The sequence below is a fragment of the Crocodylus porosus genome, unplaced genomic scaffold (assembly GCF_001723895.1).
Source record: "Crocodylus porosus isolate Cpor-Errol unplaced genomic scaffold, CroPor_comp1, whole genome shotgun sequence".
NCBI lineage: Eukaryota > Metazoa > Chordata > Crocodylia > Crocodylidae > Crocodylus > Crocodylus porosus.
Window position 1 is genome coordinate 95,625,353 of NW_017728886.1, and position 25,829 is coordinate 95,651,181.

A 25,829-nucleotide genomic window follows, 5' to 3' on the forward strand; every position below is an offset into this window, starting at 1 on the left:
TGTGGGCGGCTAGGATCTGGAACCAACTTGCAAGAGAAGTGGTGCAGGCTCCTACCCTGGGGGTCTTTAGGACAAGGCTTGACAATCACCTTGCTGGGGTCATTTGACCCCAGTACTTTTCCCTGCCACGGCAGGGGGTCTGACTTGATGATCTGCTCAGGTCCCTTCTGACCCTACTAACTATGAAACTATGAAATCTAGATAGCGGCTACCCCTTCATCCTGTCCCCACCCTGGGGCCTCTCTGCCAATCAGTGCCAAGGGGCACGGCCTCTCCAACAATCAGCACTGAGGGGCAGGGCTGCTGTGCAATGTCCATGAAATTGCCTCTGCGTGCTGCAAGTATGTCATGAAAAACCCTTTATCTCACCACAATTTAAGTAGGTCCCTACTCTTTGTAATCTACCTCACTCCTGGTAATTTCTCATCACTTCACAGATATTGATGACCCTGTCCTCTTTAATGGTTTTGATTTTCATTGATCAAACTATCCTTTCCTCATTTACTGTCTGTTAGCCATTCCCAGTAATGTCTGTTTTCTATTTTACAGTCATGCAGACTCTTTTTTAGCTCTATCTTCAAAACTTTAACTCAGGTGTGGTAACATTAACTCAGGCGAATATTAGCTCAGGTGTTGAAATGAATAAGAGTAAAGTGTTGGATGCACTTTCAAGATTCTCAAGAAGGCTAGACTTTGTTTTATGAATCTGCATAAGAGATGTACATTTAACTTTTATCACTACATGCAAATAATTGGATTTTGCTGTGGTCGTAAGCTGATTAATATAGCGCTAGGGCTCTAGTGTATTAGTAGATCTTGTTTCTTTCTCATTTGAGAAAAATATATTTCTGGTATGTGATGATGTATCCCACCATCTGCACCTGCCTCCCCACTTCTGCCCCTACAGGTTACTATATATTTGTCAGACTGTGGAGCATCAAATAAGCTACATACAGGAAAGGAAAAGGACAATGTAAATTGTGTTGGGGTAGAGATACTGACTTGTAACTCAAGACCTTTATTCAGTTTTTTGCTTTCTGGGTGGTTTTTATCAGTTAATCTCAGTGAATCTCATGTTCCTCTTTGTACAGTGAGACCAATTTGTTCTTCTACTCTGTCTTGACTATTTATGTGCCTGTTCAGGGAGTAAATGTCTGTTGCTGCATGTATGTACATTACCAAGCACAAAGCATCCCTGCTCTTGATTGGGACTGTAATACAGTTGATGATCACAATGGTTTTAATAACAAGAAAATTTGGTAATGTAAAGAAGGGGAGTTTACATATTGGGTATGGGATATACAAACAATCTTAAGAAAATTAAAATAAATACTCTCCAAACTGGTTTTAGAAATATAAACTCATATGCACTTTATTTGTTACCCTTCTCTGTAAAATGTTCTCTGTGAAACCTATGAATATATTTTGCCTACTACTGTTGTCTGCTGGCAACTGTTATTTTGTTTCACTGACTTTCTAGAAGAACTGAAATTAACTGGGCTGGTTTTGTTTAACAAGAACAATTTCATTTATAAAACACCTGATGCTCAAACATCTGTGTTTGTGCACCAGAATCATCAAGTATTTTGGCACACTTAGGGAAATTAAGTTTATTAGTTAACTGTGAGAGATGAGGAAACCTACACGATACAAGGCATTGTGTTTTTATGGAACCTGGGAAAATGTTGTATAGTTCTGTTTTTCATTTCTCAGAGGCACTGTTGGAAGGCTTGTTAGTATTGTGTTTTTCAGTGGATATTCAAACCTTGGCTGAGTTTAAGTTAGAAGATCGTAATGTTGGATTTAAAGCCTAACAATATAGATGCTATCATTCTAATTAATGTCCAGTTAGAAGTGTAAAAGGGATCAGAGGAGAAAAGCTGATGGCAGATTCAAATGAGAAGGACAAGCATCATTTAATAGGCTAGTTATGGCATTCCATTAATTTTAAGTCACATTGTTGCACTCTCTTGCTCATTCATGTTCATTCTTTTTCTCACTAAATTACTTTTCACCATTTGCACGTGGGTGTTATGGTACATGGGGTTAACTGATCCATCTCTGGAATATTACAGAATCAATGACCTTCTTAAAGCGTGCCCTAACAGTAGGTCCTTCCTATTTAAATGAAGGGAGCTTCATGTGTTGATCACAGGTGCAGCAATCAATCCTATATCCATGTGCAATTTTGAGGATATTTGTTGTGAGTGGCAGTTAAGACTTACTAAGTTAAACCATAGTTCTTTGAGTTAATATACATTTCTCTTCTGTGCAATGGGCTAATAATTCATTTAAAGGGAGGAGGTGACTTTAAAGATCTAAAGATTGTGGCAATTTAAATTCTTGAAGAATCCTATTTCTTTGATCAGAACAAGGGTGAAAAAGCAAACTGCCATTAATTTAAATATGATAATTTCTGTCATAACTTGACAGAAGACATGAATAAAAGAGACATGAAATAGACCGAGATGGGAAAATTGAGAACATAGAAGCTAGTATATTCAAAGAGCTGAATAATGTCCATCAAAATCATCATGACTCTGCATAGCTTCTGTAAATTGTGTTTTGTTAAATGACTACAAGATGGATTCTGTGTCAGGAAAAACTCCCATTAACTTTAAAGACATGCTAAAGGAATCCAGTTTGGTACTAAGCTATTTTATTGTCACCTGAGAAAGCTTGTCCCTTAACCAAGTGCACATTTCTATTGATTCCTGTATTATATACACACCATTACTGAGACGGAGAGAGAGATCTGACTTAAGAATCTGATGCTATAGGAAGCACCCCATGCTGAAAACGGATGAGCCAATGTTGTGGGGCAAAGAGGGCTCAGTGTACTGTATAGGATAAAACCAGCTGTATGGTAGAAAGCCACTTCCTAATAAAGAATAGGCTGTAGATCATCGCACTCCATGATTCAGTTCCTGAAGAAATTTGTGCTTTAATAAAGAAGATTTTACAGCCCTATCAATTATCTGAGCAAAACAAGGAGTTCTGACCTATTGTTAAATGTAATCATTATTTCACAGCAAAGGAAGACGGGGAAGGGGACACCAGTTATTAACCACTGCTTGTGTTTGTCTTTTATTAAAGCATTTGTCTGCAGAAAACTATTGCATCAAATCTCAAGCCCATGTTTAAATTCTGAGCTGATCTGTTTCCTTACGAGCAGCAAATTTTCATTTTTATGATTCTGCTGTAGACTGCTATATATCCTTCTCACTGAAACTTCATTTTCAACTAGAACTCTGGGTTAGCAAATGAACTAGATAAACAAGAGAAGAGAGGAGATAAGGGTCATAGGGTGTACATCTCAGACTTGTATAAACTGGATTTTGCAGAACATTTCTTCTTGTCAGTGCACAGGATCTAAACCTACCAGGGAAGAAAATAAAGAAAGCCAGACACATTTCCCTGGGTTCTTTACCAGAATAATTCTAATGGCCTATTGTTTCTTAATATATTTTGCAAGAAGACTAGTATTGGACAGTGCATGCTGGTGTGCTGTTTGCAATATTTTTCTTCTGTAGTGTTAAGAGCTCTTTGCTTTTTGCTATGGATCATCTGTTGAATTGGGCTGATCCATATCCAGTGGGTAATTTTTAAGGGTGTTTAAATATTGCTCAGCTCATCATTACAATGTCTAACTCGAGAGCCGTAATGGTCAAGGATTTTTGCCACCTGATGGGATTTTACAAAAATACTTGTGTCAAGAACTCTAAATGGTTTCCATAGGAGATAAGCATGTGGATGCTTTTGAAAACTTACTGGGGGTACTGCCCTTTAATATTTGGCCTTCATAGGACCAATTTCCCTAAGTATTTAAGTAATGTAGGAGCTTGTAACAGTGCCTGTCTTGCTTTTATTCCCTACTATGAAGGGGAAAAGACCTTCTAAGAGTGGCAACTTGGACTGGGGTGCCCTGGGAGGGATAAAGGGACAGGGCCTTCACATGGATAGGCAAAAGAGCTCTGACAGTGTGAGGGATGGGAGCTCCTGCCAGAGGAGGCTGCACCCTGGTTGTAGAAACTACAGGTGGACCCCAGAAAGGGCTAGAGCTGGGTAGGGAGGAGAAGGTGTGAAAAAGACCAGGGCTCGTGACATCCAAACAGGAGGAATATGAGTAAACCTAAGGAACAGTTTGTAGTGGGAGGAGCCCAGCTGAGACTGAGTGAGCCTAAGGAAAGTCCAGGGCCCCAAGAGGCCTGATGACAGATCAAAGGCATTATATAAGGCACTGGGGGCAGGGGGTACAGGAGTGGTAGAGGACTGTACTTTGAAGAAGACCCTGTGGAGCATTAGCCATAGAGAGTACATTGTCATTAGGAGAGAAGGCCCTATCCCAGCAGCCCCAAACACTGAAGACCTCGCAGTTAAGTCAGATAAGGATACTGAGAGAGAGGCTTGGACTGAGTGAGGGCCACATAGACTGCACCTTGAAGTAAGGTGCTATCGTAGCCAGGCATGGAGGCTCCCATGTTTCCATGTGTTTAGCTGCATTTCTGCTTCCCTGCAAAGTCCACGACTGTTGCCAAAGAAACAAGCCCCAACCAGCTGCTCCTGATTTGTGTGCACCCAAGCCCATCAATTAGGCAACTTATGCAGCTTAAGACATTCCTCCCCTGTTGCACTCCTAGGTTCTCAGAATACAACAAATGTGGAGAGTATATACACTGGAATATTTACTTTGTAGGAGCTGATAGACATGCTCCTCCCTGTTCTAACTCATGATGCTTCACATAAAAGCCATTAGTTAGCCTACACACCCCCGCCCACAACCTAACAGATGTTCACTGATGGGTCTGGGAGAGGAAGGGGCAGGGGGCATGATTAAGCTTCACTTTGGAGCTGATCCAGCCGAGGAGCTGCCTATCTGCAGCCTGTCTCCCCTATTCCTGCCTTCCAAACTCCTAGCTCTGGTGCTGCGTGCAGGATGGACAGGGAAGCAGGCAGAGAGGAGAGAGCCACAGGCTGGGGTTTGCCCAGTCTGAGCGGGAGCTGGATGGGAGGCTCCAATCCACCTGCCCCTGCTCCAGCTCAGGCTGGGCAAACCCCAGCTCACTACACCCTCCCACTCACTCTCCCTCTCCTATCCTGCAGACAGCTCCAGAAACAGGAGTAGACTGCATCAGCCCAGCTCTACTCACACACAGGGACTTACAGAAGTTATGAAGGTGCTTCCTTCTGGAGCATCTTCATCTCAACCCTCCTGTAATGAGGGTTAATTTTTCATGTAATTGGGGAACTTTTAAAATGCTCTGCAGCCATGCACTTCTGTCAGAGCATAGCTCTAGAGTGCTTTCAAGGGGCCAGTTGTGCAACAAATGCCACTTCTGTCGACGCATTGTGGTACAAGGTAAAAACAGTTCCTAAGGGGCACCATTATATCAGCTGGAGGCAAGCCTCTTGTCCTGCAAACTTTCACTTATCTCTGGTGACAGTATCAGGTTGGATTTAAGGTGTGGCTAAATGTCCACTAAGAAATAAGTTAAAAAACAAAAGCTGCTAAAGATTGTCATCCAGAACAGTGGTGCTTAAGAACTGAGCCAAATCTTAAAATTAGAAGTGGCCTGAGGGTCACATTAAAATAAAAAATAGAGAGTTCTATACTTAGGTATATCCTAATATCAAGTATTTTAAGTAATATTACAAAGGAAAATATCTGCTTGTAGTCATTTTAGGATTATTAAAACAAAGTAAAAAGTTCAATATTCTCAAGCTTTATTTTATTTTTTATAAAAATATTTAAATTTGCTAAGGATCTGCCATGAATGGGAGAGGAAAATTGAAACTGTCTGGGTTAAGCTGGACTGAGGTCAAGCAGTAAGGTGTCCGGCTCAGTACCCAGTTCTGCAGCAAGGTCTGAAGTTGATGAGTTATTAGTTTGCATTAATGTATAAGGAGCTGTTTGGCTTCGAGGTTCTTAGGGCTGGTGGGAAAATATGGAGTCTGAGGACTGTGGAAAGAGAGGCCAGATGGAGATTGCCTAGATTGGCAGCACTATACCTTTCCTCAGCTCCCCACACTTCTTTGTGCCCTATCAGTGTCACAGTGACAGGGGGACCGTGCTCTGCGGTGGGGGGTGAAATGGGCCCTATTCAATTTGGATTCAGCCCCAATCAGGCACAGTGATGTGATTAATTGATTCGGATCACTGTCCCCGATTTCCTTCAGCCGAATCCGAATCTGAAGATTCGATGCTGATATACAGAATCATAGACACAACTTTAAATGATTTTCTACATATCTCAAGGCATGGGTCATGAATGCTGTGATGCTGAGATGGATGGAGCATCCAACAGGAGTGCGGGCTCAGGGGGTGCTCCCCACATGCTCGGTGGCAAGTACTTCCTGTCTACTCCTGGGTCCACCAAGGAGTGTGCTGGGCCTCGTGCCCCACACGGCTTGGCTATTGGCCATGGGGGGACCCCAAGTGCCCCCCAAGACCCAGGGGGCACCAGTTGCTGAGCCTATGCACTCCCTGGCAGACCTGGAAGTAGACTGGAAGTGCTTCTGGTCCACTTCTGGGTCTGCTGCAAAGTGCTCTGGGGACCCCCCGATCCATCTGCCCCACCATTCACAAGCTGTCTGGTACTTTGAGGTATGTACAAAAAACATTGAAAGCTGTGTCTATGTCCGAATCGCCAAATCTTTCTGAATCTTTTTGGAGGGTACTGATTTGATTCGGAGAGATTAAAGGGTCTCCTGATTTGATCTGGATTCCCAGATTTGGCCACCAAATCCAGCTGAATCTTTGCCAAATTGAATCAGCGACTGAAGCTTCATACAGCCCTAATATTCTGCCACAGAGCAGTGGGGGTTTCTTTGAAAAATGGTGGGGGGTGGGGGGTTCTAGCCTTGTGCTGTGCATATGTGCAGTTACCAAGGGCAATCGCAAATGCCTTTCTCCTTTCAGCTACAAAGTTTTCATGGGGCTCTGGAGTGCAGGAGCTGAACTGTCTCTGCTGTTTGCCTCTCCATCCCCTTCCCTACTGAACTGAGTTGTAGGGAAAAGAGAGGACAAGCAGTTGTAGTGGTGCTTGGCTCGCAGGCTCTGGAGCTGCACAAAAGCTGTAGCTCCAAGCCAAAGTTCATGCTGGCATACCCATGAGCACAGACCTTTAACAATACACTGGAGCCTGGAGGTTTAGCACCCCCACTGCTGCTTGTCTCGTCCTTTTCCTGTTGCTTAATTCAGTGAGAGGGAAGGGGGAGTGACAGGAGTAGTGTACAGCTCCTGCACTTCAGAGAGTTTGAAAGCTCTGAGCTAACTGGCATATCAGTGCAGGTGAAGTCTGCTGTAGGTCATACCCTCCTTTCCCCACTTGCTCAATTCAGATTCAGGGGAAAAGAGGGGAAGAGAGGCAGGAATGTTCACTGATGTGTTGGTGATGGGCTATTCATTCCAGTTTCATGGGCTACTTCTGGCCTGTGAGTTGGAAGTTGAGCACCCCTAGTCTAGAAGGAATTTACCTAATGCTGAAAGTCTCCCATTGACCTCAGTGAGTCTTACATCATGATCTTATTTTGCAAACCTATCCTTAGTCACATCAGTTGTTTCCCATTCACTGGCAAAAGCAGAGGATTTAAAATAAATATCAGTCATGTTATTGTACTATTTTTTTTTTCTTTTTGACCCAGTCTTTGATATAGCTAATCTTGTCATTTTACCACTGAACAAATATTTCCAGATGATTGCTTTTCCTGTTTGAGCCTTAGGAGATGATTCATGCCACAGTTATCCTAGCTTTATATCATTAGACCCCATTTATGTGATCTCTCCAAAAGACCTTCATGCACGTCCTGCTGATAATAAAAACATATGATATAGTAATGTACATTATGCATATTGGATTCTCTCACCAGAGGCATAAAAAGCAGTTTGTGTACCTGGGGCAGGAGCAGCAACTGGGCAGTAGGCAGACTGCTAAGACTAGCAGCAGCTGCCAATCTTGTGTCCCCTTTAAATTGGTACTTCCTATGCCCACCCGTAGTTGTGCTACTGTCCCCAGCATTTCCTTATTATTTATAAGAAATCTATTTAGGTGCATTTCTTCTCCACTGCTCCCTAGTGTTTGCCATGTCTTTTTTTTAAGCCTATAAAATCACTGGTCCAGCTTCTAATGCTACATTTTCTTATATTCTAGGGTACATCTTATGTCTTTGAGAGGTTTCTTCCTGTACATTTTATATATGCAAAACTTTAGAAGACTTTATGTTTTGAGTGATTGCTTTCTCCTTTTCAGATTTAGAATGTCTGTCTTATTTGCTATGTGGTGGTTAGGTAATTTTTTTGACAATTTTTTTGACCAAACTGTACAACTATCATGCTGTGGAACATCACATTTCATATGCTGCTCCCTTGATCTCTAGTTTTGTCCTCACTGTGCCATGCTATAAGTTTATTTGAAAATTAATAGCAAGGGAGAAGTTTGAATTTGACTGGAAATCTGCAATTTGTCTATCAGGAGTCTGTCTCCAGTGTTAATGATAAGGAGTTGCAGACTGTCTTGTCTTAGCAGTATAATGGGTCAGGCTGTTTTTTACTATCAGCAAGGCCAGCAGTGATTGCAGTATTTTCAAATAGCTGCAAATGAAAAAAAGAAATGCATCAGAATTCAAACTGGTATTCAGATTAAATCTTTCCATTTCCATTTTCTTTATCTTGATTCAACTTGCAGATTTTTTTATCAAAATGCAAGCTTAATTTCACTTCTGTAATGTAAAACCTAACAACTTTATCACAACCAGGGGTCAGGTTTTCTGTTTCCCAAGGAAAAATAAAGAATTCCCCCTTTTACCCCAAGAAAACATGGATTTCTCTTTTTAACAGAAAACCTTCTGGATTTTATACTTTTGTAAAGAGCTCTCTGCAGGCTTTCAGAGTTCCAGCCTGCAACAGGCTAGGGGGAGCGGGAGGAGGATGGTCAGGCAGGGGGTGCCATGTGCATATACATGCACATGGCCTTCAGGTAGCCCGGAGAGCAGCTCTGGCAGGTAAGTCAGAGGGGTGGCCCAGGTGGGCAGGGGGACCCATGCCCCCCCAGATCTGTGCATGGGGCATGGGCAGAGGTGGGCACAGGCTGCCCGCTTTGGGCTTGGGCTCCCTACCCTGCTGCCCTCCCCTGGGGCCTAGCAGCCCGGGAGGTGCAACCCAGCATGGCAGGGCCACATAGGAAAGCTTATTGCCACTGTAAGCTCCACACTGCCCTAGTGACATGTCCCCTGCCTGCCCTGCTGCAGAAAGGGGCACAGCTGTGCATTGCTGCCCCACAACTTCCACATCAGCAGAGGACACCTTGCCAGGGCAGCATGGAGCTCACAGCAGTAACAAGCTTCCCCATGTAGCCCCACTCTGCCCTGCAGTGCTGGGTCACACCTGCTGGGCTGTGGATGCCCCAGGGAAGGGCAGCAGGGTGGGAAGCCTGAGCCTTCAGTGGGCAGGCCTGCCCACCCTGCACACAGGTCTATGGGGCACAGGTCCCCCCCTGTCTCCCTGGGAGTGTGCACAGTGGTGGGGAGTCTCCTCCTCCCCACCCAAGCCCACAGTGGGCAGGCAGCAGGGGGAGGGGAAGTCAGGCTCCATTCTACACATTCCACTCCACAGCAGCAGACGCAGCCTCCTGCAGGTGGCAGCCAGGGTTCAAGCTCTGCTGTTGGGGGGCAGGGGGCTGCAAACCCAAGTCCCTGGCCCCATAGCACTGGCAGCTGGGGGCCACCTCCTGGAGGGGGTCAGAGGGTTGTGGGTGGGGGATGAGGAGCATCAGCAGCACCCAGAGGACATGGCGGGGGGAGTGAGGGGCACTAGCAGGGCCAGGGGGTGTGATGGGGGAGTGAGGGGCATCAGCAGAGCTCGGGGGATTGGGGAGGGGAGTGAGCAGTGCCAGAAGAGCTGGGGAGCTATGGCTTGGGAGTGAGGGGCCTGGATCTGTGTTCTGTAAGCTAAGGGGGCAGAGGGATCTGTGATTTTCCATGATAAAAACCCCAAAATAAAATTTAAAAATTTATAGGCATTTAGAATATTTTATTATTGTGACAAGGCACTGGTAGGCTTCCAAATTGCTTTAAAATTGTAAATATATCAAGAAAACATTGTGTTCAACTGATACTTTATATATATTGTGGCCTTGCATTTTAATCACAGATTTTGTTGGGGTTTTTTATCAGATAATTTGCAATTATTTCTCAGAGAATATGTGACTTTTTTTATTTTTTTTTTAAATCCAGGAAAACCAGGATCACTGATTATAACCAACCTCATTAATGCAGCAGGAATAGTCTTTCTGAATGCAAGAAATTTCTATGAAAACCCTGAAGAGTTTCCTCTTTTTGGTTTAGAACTACTTTCGCACAAACTGTGGAGATTTATGAGGCAAAAGAGAAATAAGAATAAATATAATATTACAAAGATCTAAGTTGAAGGAGTGGCTAAACTTTGTCAGTAGCATAAGCCTACCCTGGGACTCTGAAAAATATGCCATAATATTAGATAGAGTACATTTTAATTTGATATATTCTGTTGTGTTGAGCAAATTCTTGACCATAAACAAGTCATAGAATCAATAAGTTGGAAGGGACCGAGACAGATCATCTAGTCCGACCCCCTGCCATGGGCAGGAAGGAGCACTGGGGGTGGCAGGACCCTAGCCAGGTGCCTATCCAGTCTCCTCTTGAAGATCTCCAGGGAAGGTGAGAGCACCACCTCTCTGGGAAGCCTGTTCCAGGCTCTGGCCACCCTTACCGTGAAGTAGTTCTTCCTAATATCCAACCTAAACTTATCCTCCCTCAGCTTGTGGTCATTGTTCTTGGTGACTCCAAGGGGGGCCCTGGTGAACAGACTTTCCCCCAGTCCCTACTGGTGGCCCCTGATAAAATTGTAGGCAGCCACAAGATCCCCTCTCAGTCTCCTCTTGTGGAGACTGAAGAGATTCAGGTCCCTCAGCCTCTCCTCATAGGGCTGGCCATGGAGGCTCCCAACCATACGAGTGGCCTCCTCTGGACCCTCTCCAGGTTCTCCACATCCTTCTTGAAGTGCAGCCCCCAGAACTGGACACAGTACTCCAGCTGTGGCCTAACCAGTGCTGCATAGAGGGGGAGCAAGACCTCTCTGGACCTGTTAGTGATGCCCCTGTTGATGCAGGACAGGGTGCGGTTGGCTCTGCCTGTTGCTTCGTTGCATTGGTGACTCATATTCATCCTGGAGTCAATCCTGACTCCAAGGTCCCTCTCCACCTCTGTGCTGCTGAGAGGGTCAGCCCCTAACCTATAACCTTAATGCTGGTTCCCTCTCCCCAGGTGCAGCACCCTGCACTTGTCCTTGTTGAACCACATCCTGTTCAGATCCGCCCACTGCCTGCTGGTATAACTAATTATTACTAATTACTAATACTAATTATTAGTATTCTATAACACAGCATTTTGGGCATAGACCAAAAGTGCAGCTCCCTGGTACAACTCGTGGCGCTTTGCAGGAAGTACCATGAGTACAGCTATCCCTGGGATCCAGCAGACATTCCCTGCTGGGTCCCAGAGGTTGGGAGATGAGCTGCATCTTAGAGCAGCTGGGTCTTTGCAACAGCTCTCCCCCCAGTCCCATCCCTCCCACTTCCAAACCCCAGCACTGTCTTCAGAATGGGAGTGGGGGAGGGAGCTTGTTCTGAGGTTGCCCAGCAGGCACTAGACGGTGGGACAGGTGGATTGGAACCCCCCTGAAGTGGGGGGGGGACCTCCATGCCATTTCCCTTCACCCCCATTTCAAGGACAGCACAGGGATCAGGACTTGCCTTCAACTACAAAGTTGGCTTTACTTTTTTCCTAAGCTGTCAATCCATTTATAAACAAAGTTTTAAGGAAAAATAAAATATGAATTTCTGGATATGTTATTTTAAATAAACAACACAAAAGGAATATACAGAGCAATTCTTTCAGTTGTAGTTTCCTACTACAATTTTTTACATGCACTGTAAATATCCAGGTCAATAAGGAATCCTTTATTCCCCACAATGCAGTCTAAATGTGATTCAGCATATTTTGGAGCTCAGACAGAGACCTGTATTAAATTTTTATCAAACAAAGGGCAAGCTGTCATTGATCAAGCAAGTGAACCATCATCAAAGCGGAGGTTAAAAATTCATCTTCCTTCAAAAAGAAGAAACGTTCCCCATGATATAATAGCAAATCCTTCATGAAATGGCATAGATTATATATCAAGGTCTGTAGTGGTGTTTTAGTAGATCTGAGAAGTAGCTACTGTTTTCTTCCTGTACTGTTTATTGGTGAGACTATCATGTCAAAGTGGAAAAAGCTGGGTGACTCTAGTAGTTACTTCCCATTAAAGCAAGTGTGTGCGATTCTGAACATTTAACATGAGTTTTGTAAAAAGCAGTGGAAGCCACACAACTTTCCATTACATTTTGAAAGACCCAGTTTGTGATGTTGTCAGATATCTAATGGTATACACTTTGAGATTTAGGGCTGAATTTTGGGGAATTGGAAAAATAATAAGTCTGCAAGAGCACTAATTAGACAGGTAATCTGTCTTCTGATGATCTTTTCTTCCTTTTTAATGAATGTATTGTGTAGGCAAGTGACAGGAATTCCTTTGCTAAAAACTGTACGTTTATATGAGTCTTGCTAAAAAAAAAAAAAAAAGTAATCTTCTCCTAGGTCATAATATAGTTAATTAGTTTTAGGTCATAATGTAGTTAATTAGTTTGTTGGTTTTTCCCATTGTTAACTGGAACCCCTTCTTACAAAACTAGGGCATTATATTTTATCAAAAGTTACACTGTTTCAACAACCAGACTTTTTCTTGCTGTGCTGGCCTTTCAGGAGTGACAGCAAAGCTAATAGCTATATTAACTTTTCTGTAAGTTGTGCATTTTATATAAGCAATCAGGCTTAAAAGAAGTAATTTTATGTGCATGCATTTTTAAATTTTTTTTTCTATGAAGCGTGCTGGGTAGATGACAAACAGCGAAATGATCTGCTGATGAACTGAGTGAGAATACAATTTCTAATACAGCTTGGCCCTGTGGGTCCCCTACAGATTTCCAGGCCATGGGTGAAGTACAGTTGTCAGTGGCAACACTATCCTTGTTGGAATGAAGACTAAGTTGTGCTCACCTATGTTTAAATGACAGTGTCATGGGGTCTTCAGGGACAGCAAACTGAGTTATTTATTATAATTCATCACATGAGTTGTGTGGTTCAGTGATTTATCTTCATAAAATGCTAGAGACAGCCATTGTTATGCATCAGAATGTTGTTATTGTGAATAGAGTATTATGCAAAGATAATATGTTTTCATGATTTATTGGCTGTTGTCTTGTAATTAGTAATTATGCATATGACAGACCACCAAATGTATATAATTCAACAGAAAATCTTAAAAGAAAAAATGGTAAAAACAGTACACTTGAACCTTGTATCAGAAAGAAATTTAGAGTAAAGAGTAAGATTAGGGGATCTGACCGCACAAATCTGTTTGAAGAATAATTTTTAATAAAAACTGAAATTGGTTAAAAAGCAAGATTTCCATAAATGATCCTTAAGACTTTCAACACCTCTCAGTTATAATGTCAAAGAGTAACTTGTACTATATGCAATCTACTTAATTCTCAAAGTCAGTCTGAACAATTAAAAGTTCAGCAGTGTTTGTCAAATTACTAAATGTAATTTCCACTCAAAGCAAAAGAAGTATAACCAAGGGAAACATTATGTAAAAACTATTGATTTTTGTTTTTTGGGGTTTTTTTTACTAAGTATAAGATAATAGTTATAAATGATACTTCAGACTTGCCTATCAATGGCATCAACTGTGAAGCTTTAAATAAGATTTGTATTGCTTTCCCAGTTCGTGCTGGTGGGTTTTTCCCCGCTGTATTATTTCCTTGTTTGTTTGTTTGTTTGTTTGTTTGTAGGTAGGAATAATTTATTCCCCCTCCTTTTTGTTTGATGATGTGTTTTAAAAGCAGTAAAGAAACTTGAGATGTGATAAACAAGGCTATAATAACGTTTACAATTGCATAAATATTACAATAAAACTATTATATATTTAAAATAGTTTTGAAATGTGTATAATTTACCCATTCTATTGTAATAGTTCTTGAGCTGTTTGACTCTATCATTAATCCCCCGCACAACCCACCAAAAGTAGTTAGAGTATAAAACAAACTTAACAGTTGTAAGCAACTTTCTGTTCTTCAAATGAGAATGCCTTAAAAAATACATCTCCATCACTTAATGTTTTTAAATTACTAAAGCCAGGGTGATTTTTGAGCTGTGAAATCTTTTATAAACTAAGTTCACCCTAGAACGAATTCAGAGACCTACCGAGGAAATGTTATACCTTGAGCCACAGCCGAGGCTGCTCTGGCAGTTGCCATTCATGTGCCCCCTGTGTTAAACCTGGAAAGCTAAATCCCTGATCAATTGTCCCCATATACAGAGTCCATTACATGACTGGTGCTTAATATTTACTATTGGCAATTCCGGCTTCTCAGCAGAGCAAGGTTAGTGCCAATACTGTAAGTCTGAAAGCTTTGAAAACTTTAGCCCAAAATACTAAAGAGCTAAAAATGCATAAAGACCATAGGGTGCAAATAAACATTATTGTTTTGTTACTGCTGTAAGTTATACCAGGGTCTAGAATAGACGCATAACTCTTGGCAATAGTTATGCACAGTAAACCCCATTGAAGTTAGTAGAGAAGCTATTAATTGCCCATTGGCATTGAGCAATTAGCTACCTCAGGATGAAATGGACCAGAGCTCTGGAGTGTCTGTCCCCAGTCCAGGCAGCACAGCCCTGAGCACACCCTAAATTTAATTCAACTCTTCTGTTCCTTGTCTGCCCAGCTCCTGAGTCCCAAAGCTGCTCCACTGGTCTTCCTCTTCCATGTCTCTGCAGCCAGACACTTTACTTGTTCACACTGCTCTGTCCATTGCCATGCTTATCTTCTTAAGCTTCTCTGCTGTGGGCAATCCCACCTTTGCTGATGTGTCAACAAAGCTGTTCAAATCCTGTTGATACTGGAGCTCCATTTTGTCATGTCCCCCACAGTAGGCAATTCTGGCTTTACTGTCTCTCTAACCCATTCTTTCCTCCCTGTAAAAATTAACTGGGTGGGAGTGGGAGGGCATGGGAAAACAAAGGTGCACAACATTAGTACAACCTGAACACAGTTAGCAGAAATACTACAATAAACCCCATAGTCCATCACATTGTGTAACCACTTTCATTTTGGATTTCTTGAAAACATTAAAAAGTAAAACTTAAGGGAACTTAATAAAGTATTGTATAAAGCAGGGCAGGGTGATACATTAGAGACTAACATTCAGAGAAAAGCATAAGCTTTCATAGGCGACAGGCTACTTCATCTGATGCTTTGACATGGAGAGCAGGGTACTAAATGGAAAAGAATAACATACGGTATGATCATTTTTATATGCCATGGGTAGTTATATGTAGTTATACACAATAATATCTATTTGTAAACATCTTAACAAATGGGAATCATTAGGTCTTGTCTATACATCAGTTTTAGAAGGTCCATTAAATCTAATGTAGCTTTTGAGGGATAACTGGGCAACATTCTCATATGCGTCAAAATGCTCTTTATATGGAGAACAATAACTGGTCCCATATTATCAGGCTGTTTTGAACTAGACATAGGTTAGAGAAGCTGATGATGATGCCTACAATGTGTGTAACTGAGCTAAACTGATCCAAATGAAAGTGTATTCAGAATAATATTGCTCAAATATGTTTCAGAATGGAAATTTGTTTCAAAACTGAAATGTTGAAAAAATCTTTTAAGGCCAAATGAAACATTTGGCTGTATCTGACATGAAACATTTTGTTTCAGTGCTTCATTCCATTTATTATACCTTTCTATTTTTAAAACCAAAACTATTGAGCAAAGTAAGCAATAAATTTGCAAAAGTATTTAGCTGACATGAAATATCCTTTTTATGATGGAAAAACAGTTTCAATTAAAAAACGAAAAATTAATTTTGCTGTTAAGTAATATTGAAACTCTTACTTAAGTGGCTTTGAACTGTGCATAGGATAACAGGTATACTGTTTGTCCAGAAATAAAAGAAAACTCTTCTGCTTGGTATGCAGAAAAGTGTCATAAACCAGTTTTCTCCAGAGATGGGGTTAAGTTTGTTATATAGTATAATCTTTATAAACTTAGACATTATATTTCTTGTTCCATTTCTTAGACAGCATCCACTGTATCCTTTTATCTATCAGCTACTTCAAATTTTGTTTTGGATTTTTGCTTATTTTGTTCTGTTGTTTAATTCAGATGCAAATGATGACATTGATGGAAGCCGAATTGTACAGTAAAATGCACCTCTTGTACAATTAACAAGGTTATGTCATGGATTTATTTTTAAGACATATATAGACTTTGTGTGTGTGTGTGTGCAAATGCAAGCTAAGAAGGATATTTTGTCTCCCAGATTTAAAATAATGATTATTTTTCTCAAAATGAGGAATGATTTTTTTGAATGATCAAACCTAGGCTAAATGCAGACATTCTGGAGGTCAGGGGGAAGTTAAAGTGATTTAAAATGGTCACCTAATCTTAGCTAAGTTGGGATAGGGGGCTAGCAGGGAGGGGAGATGGGGGGACAAGTGGGATTTGTGTGGGGATTGTTAGATCCATGGAGGAGGGGGGGCAGGCAGCATCCACAGGAGCATAAGGGGACAGGTGTGATCTTCAGAGTGAAGTGGGGCAAGTAGATCCATGGAGGGATAGGGGAGCAGATGTAATCCATGGGGGGGATGGGAGGGTAGACACAATCTGCATGAGCAATGGCGGGGCAGGCAGGATTTATTGGGGTATGGGGTGGCTGGTGTGACTCCTTGGAGTGATGAGGGGGGCAGGTGTGAATCCACAAAGGGATGGGGGAGGGAGGTGTGATCCACAGGAGCTATGGGAGTGCAGGGGCAATTCATGGGGGGTGGGGGTAGGGGTCAGGCACAATCTGAGGGGGGAATCAGGAGAACAAGTGCAATTCATGGGAGTGATTGGGAGGTGGGGGAGCAGGCACGATCCACAGGTGGGATGGGGTGGGGGGTAAAATGCAATCTGCAGGGTATTGCTGGGTTCTGAGAGTTTGGCAGGATTAGAGGAGCTTAGTGGAGTGTGGGCAAGCTTGTCGGGGTGGGGAACAGGGGCTATTTTTAGCCTACCCACTGAACCTACCTCCCCATCCCTCCTGCCTGGGACTAACTCCTCAGCTCCCAATAACAGTAAGCACTGATAAAAAAAAACCAGTGGAAAAAACCCAAAGCAGCTTGCAGGAAGGTAGTTCAGTAGGAACTGGCTGGTCCATGGGAGGAACTAGGGAACCAGAAGTAGCCTGGTGCCAGGGAAGTGGGTAAAAAAAGTGCAGCCCGAGGGCTGATGGCTAGGCTTTCCCAGCCCCAGGGCTGCATAGGTAATTGTATTGAAGTTCCATTCACAGGTCTAACCTAGATCAATTAAATTTAAGTGTACATCAGTCCAGGTCGATGTTAGACTGAGTTCCACCATTTTTACACATGTCTTTATGTGTGGAACCTCAGTACAGATACGGGTTTGGATTGATTTATAATCACTGTGACCCAGTCATGCTAGGTTAAATCAGGTGGCCATTTTTAATGTGATCCAACTTTCCCCTAACCCCCACAAATGTCTGCACTTAGGTTTAGTGTTACCAAATGATTTTGAACTTTTCTGAGTTATTTTTTTAAAGGAATTAATTTATATAGAGTGTTGATATTTATCGTTCATGATCAGATGTTAATATCTCAGACTTTCCAAATTTGTGTATATCTGACCTATAATGACTGAAAGGTAATTTAGGGAAACAAACTCAAATTTTTATCGTATTCCTACATGTATTTAGGTTTTAGGTATGTATTCAGCTTACACACAGGAGTACTGTAATGGTGCTACTCCAATGTGTAAGTTCTTACAGTATTGAGGTTTATGTTCATATGAAGGATTTTTTGGTTTTCAGAAGGATTAAACTGTGGCTATATTCTGAGTAACATTTTAAGTTAGAGTTTAGTTGGTTACATAATGATTAAATATATGTACTCGAGAATAATATTGTAATTTTAGTTACTGAGTGGAGAGAACAATATTTATGATGGCCTTAGCTATTTCTTTCCTTGCTTTTAAATGCTTCACTTCCATAAATTATACATTTTCCCCATTATGTGAAGTTTTCAAGGGGATTTAACTGTGAGTAAAATATGAAGGGTTTATAATGAGCCATTTTTAGCTGGAGACAGAGGGAAACAAATGTTAACCAAAAATCAAAGTTATAATACAAGGAAATTTTTCAAAAAGCTATTCAAACAGTGCAGTAATTTTACTTTAAGCCTTGAAGATATTTGAGTGACATAGAAAAGCACTATTATAATGAAGGTTATTTTTCAGTTGCATTCAGATTCAATCTAGGAATCTAGATAGGGCAGAGCAGTTTTCCAAATTTAAGTTTTGAGTGAGAGGGAAGGGATCAATTACAGCATTCTGATGCAAGCTTTTTGCATCCTAAGTGTGGACAAGATACTACCTCCCCATTTGTGTGCTTTATCATATCAGAAATATAAACAATGTTTTAGATGATTCACTCCAACCTCCAACCATGGATTCAGGATTGTTTCATATACTTGGGTCATATTCTCAGTTGGAGTAGGTTCTCAATTGGTGTATGTATTGACTTTTGTGAAGCTGTGGTGCTCTAGACTAGTTAAGAATCTGACCCCAGGTCTTGTTTGTGTTGTTCTCAAAAGACCATGGAGTTAGGCTTGTATAACAATAAAGCTTGTTTATTCGGAGAGAAGTACCTTGCCTACAGTTCTGGTGTTTCCTCCTGGGATCCCTGCGCAAATGTAACAGCCCATACATAATACTCTTAAAGGTATCCGCATATCTTCCCCCTTTACATGTAACACTAGCAAGTTGCCTGTCATGACTGATGGGAGGGCACTGAAGAAGCGCCGCCACTCAGTGCCCCACAGTGCTGCTGCTGTGCCTCTGGCCCTGTGTGTAGCCCTTTACCCTCCACATCCCCCACACTCCTTGCATCCAGCTGCATGTGTCGGCCCACCCCTCGCCATCCCACCCTGTGCCAGTGCTGTGCTGCCAGTACCCCAAGTGGCTGCCACCTCCAAAGAGTAGTGCTGGGGAGGGTGAGGCCAGCACTGATGGCCTCACCCCTCCGCTCCGTCCCCTCTATCCCTACTATCATGGTGCTCTGCCATGTGGTGAAGCAAGGTCAGCGCTATGCCACCAGCACCCACACCTCCAAGAAGCAGGGCTGGAGGGATGGGCAGGAAAGGGGGCGAGGTCATCAGTGTAGGCCTTGCCCCCCTGCTTCATCCTCTCTGTCCCCGTCCATCCCCACTGTCCCTCTCTACCCCCCACTCTGGCCTCTCAGTCCCCGCTGTCATGGAGGCACTCTGCTGTGTGTAGCTGTCTGAGCAGAACATCCTGATTAGTTGATGAGACAACCATTCAGAGTGCGAATAAAGCATTGCAAACACACAGACTAAGGCTTTTATTATATGAGACTATTCCCATATTATATTAGCATTTGCAGTTTAGTTCAGTCCATGGTTAAAGCAGATTTTAATAGGCCTCTATTAGTTTTTGTGCTGGCTTTTTATATCTAAGTGGTCTTCTCAGTGTCTCTGCATTCTCAATCCTTGTTGGTTCAGTTCTTGTTTGGTTTCCTTGTTCAGATGTTTCTACTTCTGTGTAATTTTTAATCTCTTCTGCCATCCTCTGCTTTGAGGTTAGCTTTGTTTCCCTTGGTGAATCTTGTGATGCTGCTTCTTCCCCCCCCCCAATGAGCTTTAAGCATTGTCTATTTGTTTTTAACACCTGTCCTTCTGGTGCGACTACTTTATAGGATCTGGGAGCGACTTGATGGGAAACTAGTGCTTTTTGTTACCATATTCATGTATCTGAAATAAGCACCATATTTTTGTTGTGTGGTTGTGTTAACTCCCTGGAACCCCTGTCATAGTACCATTTTTATTTGAGTTTCTCAAAAATTGTTAATGTTTTCATATGTTGCTTTAAATTCAGATGAGCATCATCCACAAGATTTGGCATCCTGGTTTTGAGTTTACTGTTAAACAGCATTTCTGCTGAGGACAATCCATGTTGGATGTTGCCCTATATTTTAAGAGTAACAGGTAAACATTGGTGTGTGACTCTAGTTTTTTTCAACAATTTTTTCACTATTTGTTCTCCATTTTCTACCAGACCATTGAATTTTGGATATTTAGAACTTGAAGCATTGTGATAGAATCCATATTTGTTTGCAAACTCTTTATATTCAAGGCAGTTGAATTGAGGTCGGTTGTCTGTTCTCACAATTTGTGGAATATCATGTCTAACAAAAATCGATTCACTGTGAGTTATGACATGGTTTATTGTTATGCTTTTGAGCAATGCAATTTCAGAATAGTGAGATAATAATTCAACACTAATACATAATTTTCCCCACATGCATGAATAAGTCAATGCTGACTTGATACCATGGAGCTATGGGCTCCCCATGACCATCATGGGCTCTTTTATTTGCGCTGATCTATACTTTAAAATGTTGTTCTTTAGGCATGTTGTTTACAGCATCTTCTACGTCATTATTTATGTTGGGTCAATATAGAATACCCTTTGCTCTCCTTTTGCAACTTTTTAATGCCTAGATGCCCCTCAAGTATTCTGTTTAACATATTTTCCTTTAGAACTGCTAGAACAACAAGTCATGAGCTTTGAACAAAAAGCCATCTGGTACTGCCAGCTTTTTTCTTGAACTGAGGGTAGGGGCTAGGTATGTTTTCCAGGCCTACTAGCAAAAATAGGTGTTATCACTTTTTGCAATGTGGTGTCTGATGGCTAGAAAATGGTATTTAGAGGTTTGGTTTTGGGAATTGGCTTATTGGTAAAGTAGATATGCATTAGAATAATGTAATGGTCCAGGGCAATGACAAGGGTTAATTGATTTCTAAAAAGCCTGTTTCTGAAAGTTTCTTTAAGGCCTGCTGTGTCTGACAGGCAAGCAGTGAGCAGACATACACGCTGGGAAATTAAAGAGATTCATAGATTCATATGGATTCATAGATGTAGGGTCAGAAGGGACCTTGCAGATCTTCTAGTCTGACCCCCTGCCCTGGGCAGGAGGGAAAACTGGGCTCAAATGTCCCCAGCTAGGTAATCGTCAAGCTTCCTGTTAAAGACCCCCAAGGTAGGAGCCAGCATCAATTCCCTTGGAAGTTGGTTTCAGATCCTAGCCACCCTGACTGAAGTAGTGCCTTCTAATGTCTAATCTGAACCTACTCTCTAACAACTTATGGCTGTTATTCCATGTTACTCCGGAAGGCGCTCAGGGGAACAAGGTCTCTGCCATTCCCTGATGGTCCCCCCTAGCAAGTTTATAGATGACCACCAGGTTGCCCCTTAGCCTTCTCTTGTGAAGGCTGAACAGGTTCAGGTCCCATAGCCTCTCCTCATAGGGTCTGCCCTGTTGTCCCCGGATCATGCAAGTGGCCCTCTTTTGGACCGTCTTAATGCTGTCCACATCCCTCCTGAAGTGCGGCACCCAGAAATGGATGCAGTACTCCAACTGCAGTCTGACCAATGTTGCACAGAGGGGGAGGATCACCTCCTTGTCCCTGCTTGTGATGCATCTGTGCATGTACAAGGTGCGATCAGCCCTACTGACCATGTCCTCCCGTTGGTGGCCAATGTTAATCTTGGAATCAGTAATGGCTCAAAGATCTTTTTCTGCCGCTGTGCTTTCAAGAAGAGAGTTCCCCAGCCTACAGGTATGCTGCTCGTTCTTACTGTCCATGTACAGCACCCTGCACTTGTCAGTATTGAATGCCATCCTATTCTCATTTGCCCACCCCTGTAACCTGTCCAGGTCCAGCTGTATCCTGTCCCTCCCTTCTGGCGTGCCATACTGCTTCATAACATGAGATAAGGTAGCACCAGGTCACAGTGCCCAACTGCAGGGCCCTTGGGCTTTCTGGTTTTGGGGGAACAGACAAAATTAGGATGTATGCATGTGATTTTTTTGTGAAACAAAGGATTATGCTGACAGGACAGAATGTGGACATTATGACAACCACAGAGAGACCAATCAGCGATGACCAGAGATGAAGAGTCATCAGTAGAGGAAAAGAATACAAAAGAAGGGATTTCAGAGCAGCAAAGGGTTCCTGAGAGGGGAACCCAAGGGCACCATGGACAGGGGGCATACCACTAGTCCATCTCACCCACCCCTCTGTGTATGGGGGACAAAGGGGTGGGCCTCAGCCTCCAACCTCCAGGCTTCTGCCATTTCAAGAGAGAACCTCAGAATGAAGTGTGCATACTGGCCAGACGTACCTTGACTTTGATGATAGTTCTAGGACTGTTAGATATAGAAGTGCTTGCATTATTCTTATCTACTATTACAGTGTATCAATAAAATTCACCTATTATTGAATGGAGAGGTCGTGGTCAGTCTAACGGTTTGGAGCCATCCAGAATGAGATATCTGGGTCATAAATCCAGTGCCAACAGCGTCCTGAGCAGTAGCTTCTGCAATTAGTCCTCACATTTTATTTGTAAAAGGAATCACTCTTTTAATTAAATTAACGTACTATGTCTTAGTCTGGAATTCTGTCGTTGACCATTGTCATATGCTCTGGACAATGTATCTGCAATAAGTAAATGTTTTCCTGGTGTGTACTGTATGTCTAGATCATATATTTGCAGTTGAAATAAAAGTCTCTGTAATCTGAGTGGCATGTCTGATAACCCTTTCTTTGCTGTAGTTACCAAAGGTTTCAGCTATCACGGGCTTGATATAGATGAATATATGAAATTTCTTACAGTCATATACCAGAGTTAAACTTTCTTTCTCAATTTGTGCATATAGACACTCTGACTTAGAGAGTGCCCTAGATGCACATGCTACTGGTCTCTAGCTATCCCCATGTTTTTTAAGCAAAGCTGCTCCAATACCTTCTTTAGAAGCATCTGTGGACAATTCAATGGGCCTTTTAGGGACATAGTATTTTAGTACTGGAGCTTTCATTATTTTTTCTTTAAAGGTTTTAAATTCAGCTTCATATTCATGGCCCCATATCCACTAAGCATTCTTTTGTAGGAGTTTGGTCTGCTCTGCTAAATTGTACAACATCAGTCATTTCCATTAATCTTTGTGCTCCTTCCTTATATGTAGGGGGTGGCATGTTTGTAATGGCTTTAACCCCTGCAGGATCAATGTGCACCTCTTTCTCAGAGAGCTTTTCTCACAGATATGTTATTTCTTTGACCCTGAATTTGCATTTTTGTTTTTTCAGTTTTAAATCTGCTCTGTAAGATCTTTCTAGTGCCTTTCTTAGCCTCAAGTGATATTCTTCTATAGTATTTCCCCAAACTAACAGACTATCAATATAAACCATAGTTCCAGCAAAACCTTCAAAAATGTGTTGCAGCTTTCTGTGAAATACTTACAATGCAGAACACAGTTCAAAAGGAAGCCTACAAAAGTAATACTTCCAAAATGTGTGTTGAAGGCACATAATCTAGTGCTATTCTTTTCTAGTGGAACTTGCCAAAACTCAGAAGAGGCATCCAAAGTGGAGAACTATTTAGCTTCTGCCATATTGCCAAAAACCTCTTCCCTGGTGGGAATAGGAAAATGCTCCCTTTTGATGTACCTGTTTATTTGCTTAGGATCCAGACAGAATCTCAAGGATCTATCTTTCTTTTTCTGTTATGACCAATGAATGATCCCAAGCAGATGGTTGCTGTACTTTTTCTATTATGTCCAGGCTAATTAATCTATCTAATGCCTTTTTCAGTTTATCTCTTAGTACAAGGGGAACATTTTTTGGAATATGTATAGTGGGACTATTTTGTTCTCTTAATTCTATCTTGTACTCAGTGGACATTCTCCCTATGACTTGAAACACATAATAAAATTTTTCTTCTATGTTCTTGCTTTGTAGTGTCTCAGTGGCATCCATTCTCTTAATCAAACCTAGTATTTTATACATTCACAACCCAAAAATTGCACCAAGTTTTCTGGGACTGTTACAAACTGAATTTTTCCTATTTTACCCTTGCATCTAACATGCAGTGCACAAACACCCTTGGTTCTAATCATGTTCCCACTGTACATGCTAAGCCTCACTTTCTTATTCTCATAGTATAGTCTTGCAAAGTGATTGAATCTTTTATATTTGTTGCAGCACTTACAAAATGCAGGGCATTGCATGGGTTTGTGGTAACCCCCAAAGCATTTGCAGCTGACCTTTGTTTCTTCAAGTAATTCTCTTTGGTTTCTGCTCCATAGTGAGGTCCTCCTTTCTGTATTGTTTGTGTTTCCTTAGGTTTTTGCAGCCTTTTAATCCTGTCTGGTTCAGCTTGCTCTTTTTTCCCCCTCTGGCTTCTGCAGCCTGGCATTTGTTATCTCAGTCACTTGGCACATTCTAACTGCCTTTTCAAAATTAAGCTCAGGATCCTCTAACAGTCTTTTTCTGAGCCTTGTATCACGTATACCCAATACTTTTTGGTGTCTGATCATGGACTCTTTTAGGTCTCCAAAGTTGCACATCTGGCTCAGTAGTCTTAGGTATGTGACAAATTCCACTATTGTCTCTCATTCTTTCTCATGTGGAAAGTATACCATTCAAAGGTTTCAGCTTGTTTGGGCATATAATATTCCTCAAACTATTACAGTGCCATAGATTTTCTGTTATGCTTCTCACAGTTGTAGATTATTATAAAGAGACAGAGCTTTTGGGCCTGCTATATTAAATTTAAAAAAAGGTACCATAAGTGAATCTTCATTTTCTGTAGCTCCATTGGCCATCATTGGTGACACTGCTCAATTTTCTTTCATTTTTCTGCTGCATTTCTAGACAGCTTTAACTCCTCTGCAATTCTGAGATGATCCATTTTTTTGGTCTTTCTTCGCACCCCACTTCCGGTACTATGTGCCATTCTTTAAAAGACCAAGAAGTTAAGTTTATAGACCAATAAAATTTATATTACTCAGCTGTGAGACTTTTCAGTTCCATTCAAAAGTTCCACTGCTGTTACAATGGTCTTTATGGGCTGGGACTAATTCTATTTTTTTTTTACTTCTATTTTATGCTGGTATTTATTCTAAGGCTCCCTCTACATGTTATGGCTATCATGCAATTAACTTGTTAATTGTGCAATTACCTTAAGACCAGCTACATATGAAAAATATCTATCAAACCCAGGTGTGTGAAACCCCCAGGCCTGAGGGATTGCAGCAACCATGCTCTCCCAGGCTCAGGGGTGCGTTATACCTCCTGCACTGCAGAAGGTGTGACTGGGATTGCTAATCAGAACCCATCATGGCTTATTGCGCATGGAGGTAGAGCCCAATCCTGGGTTTCCTCTGAACCAACAAAAAGCAAGCTTCCACAGGTGGGAGCCCCTCATTTCCCCAGAAGCAGGGGGACCCCATATACCCCTGCAGTGTGTTTAAAAATAATAACAAGGCTTTTTGGTTCACAGGTAAAGGCAGAGGTCATGCTTCCTCTGCAATTTCACTTGATATTTAAGTGTTACTTCCTTAGTCCACAGTCAAGTAAAGACAATGCTCAAGAAAATGCCAACCCACTTTCTGAAATTCCAACATGTTCCCTTCTTTTATTTTTTTCCTTAGGAAATATCAACCTAAGCTCTGTACTTTTTTGTAGATGCCACTGAAAGTAAACATTCCTCTTATGCAGCCATTGTAGCATGTTCTTCATAGTTTCATAGTTTCTAGGGT

The 25,829-nt window shown here is 41.9% G+C and overlaps 1 protein-coding gene across 1 annotated transcript in view; it reads left to right on the top strand.

The window, feature by feature from the left end:
- Nucleotides 1-25,829, top strand: part of CNTNAP2 (contactin associated protein-like 2) — a 1,403,431-nt gene that overhangs the window by 586,163 nt on the left and 791,439 nt on the right. The window lies entirely within an intron of this gene.